This window comes from Lissotriton vulgaris, chromosome 12, assembly GCF_964263255.1.
Source record: "Lissotriton vulgaris chromosome 12, aLisVul1.2, whole genome shotgun sequence".
Taxonomy (NCBI): Eukaryota; Metazoa; Chordata; class Amphibia; order Caudata; family Salamandridae; genus Lissotriton; species Lissotriton vulgaris.
The window spans coordinates 444,665,418-444,667,456 of record NC_141700.1 but is presented as its reverse complement, the minus strand read 5'-3'; the positions used below and the strand labels follow the sequence as shown (position 1 = coordinate 444,667,456).

Below are 2,039 nucleotides of genomic sequence, written 5' to 3'. Positions count from 1 at the left end.
TGCTTTTCTCATTGTAATATATAACAAATCATTTTCATTAGGTCTTATTCCGATACAATTAAAATATAAAAGTCTGATTCATCTTACTGTTGAACAGATCATCTTTAACCTTATAAAAACCCAAGTATTTTCAAGATTATAGAATGAATAATGTTATTGCAAAATGAAAAAAATACATATGTATGAGAAAGACGTCGGTGAAATGTCTACCTAGATTGGAGTAATATTATTACCTTTATGAAAAAAAATTGTAAAGAATTCAAGAAATGAAATTGGGTTTTATAAGAGTACCTGTTTATTAAAACATATTAATACTTGCGTAGTGATTGAGTATGTTTTCCTGTTTAAGATTACAATACATATAAAGAAGAATTTATAGCAGGAAACACATTTTCATCATCAACAATGAATAATTTATGCATTTCTTACTATTAACGTTGGTGCTGTGGCTTAGTGGTTAAAGCGCCTTTCTCGTAAACAGGAAATCCTGAGTTCAAATCTCAGCAGAACCTAACTGTTTTCTCCATGCTTTCCGAATAATTTTCATCAAACAAATGTTGAATACAATTTAAGAATAAACATCTGGATCTATGAACTTTAGAATAAGTTATCTTAAATATTAAATAAAATGCTTTGTATTGTGAAGATTTTTGTAGGAATGCATTGACTGAAATAGGGAAAAGAAAATGACAAAGAACAAGATAGAGGTGAATGATCACTCTATTGTTGAATTCAACTAATCCATTCTTCAGCAAGGGATATTTTAAAATGATATGAATAGGGTAAACTTCAAATTAGAGAGGTGTTTTTGAATAAGTGAAGAGTCTTCATTCATCTTAAGTGTTTGAGTAGAGAAGTGTGTGAACTTAGAAAAGAATATGAAAGTGAAAAAGCAATATTCTCTTGAACACCAAAAAGAAAAGTGTTTCAAATTTAAGAATCAAGTGGGTGCTGTGGCTTAGCTGGTTAAAGCGCCTGTCTAGTAAACAGGAGATCCTGAGTTCATCTCTCAGCAGTGCCTTGCATTTACTCATTGTTATATAACAAATGATTTTCATTAGGTCTTATTCCGATACAATTTAAATATAAAAGTCTGATTCATCTTACTGTTGAACAGATCATCTTTAACCTTATAAAAACCCAAGTATTTTCAAGATTATAGAATGAATACTGTTATTGCAAAATGAAAAAAATATATATCTATGAGAAAGACGTAGATGAAATGTCTACCAAGATTGGAGCAATATCATTACGTTCATGAAAAAAATTTGTAAAGAATTCAAGAAATGAAATTGGGTTTTATAAGAGTACCTGTTTATTAAAACATATGAATCCTTGCGTAGTGATTGAGTATCTTTTCGTGTTTAAGATTACAATACATATAAAGAAGAATTTATAGCAGAAAACACATTTTCATCATCAACAATAAATTATTTATGCATTTTTTACTATTACCGTTGGTGCTGTGGCTTAGTGGTTAAAGCTCCTATCTCGTAAACAGGAAATCCTGAGTTCAAATCTCAGCAGCATTTAACTGTTTTCTTCATGCTTTCCGAATAATTTTCATCAAACAAGTGTTGAATACAATTTAAGTATAAACATCTGGTTCTATGAACTTTAGAATAAGTTATCTTAAAAATTAAATAAAATACTTAGTATTGTGAAGATTTTTGTAGGAATGCATTGATTGAAATAGGGAAAAGAAAATGACAAAGAACAAGATAGAGGTGAATGATCACTCTATTGTTGAATTCAACTAATCCATTCTTCAGCAAGGTATATTTTAAAATGATATGAATAGGGTAAACTTCAAATTAGAGGTGTTTTTGAATAAGTTAAGAGTCTTCATTCATCTTAAGTGTTTGAGTAGAGAAGTGTGTGAACTTAGAAAAGAATATGAAAGTGAAAAAGCAATATTCTCTTGAACACCATAAAGAAAAGTGTTTCAAATTTAATAATCAAGTGGGTGCTGTGGCTTAGCTGGTTAAAGTGCCTGTCTAGTAAACAGGAGATCCTGAGTTCAACTCTCAGCAGTGCCT

At 29.7% G+C, this 2,039-nt stretch overlaps 1 non-coding gene across 1 annotated transcript; it reads left to right on the top strand.

Moving 5' to 3' along the window:
* The first annotated feature begins 1,965 nt into the window (after positions 1 to 1,965).
* On the top strand, positions 1,966 to 2,039 carry TRNAT-AGU (transfer RNA threonine (anticodon AGU)). The gene has a single exon. It is a non-coding gene; the product is annotated as a tRNA-Thr (tRNA).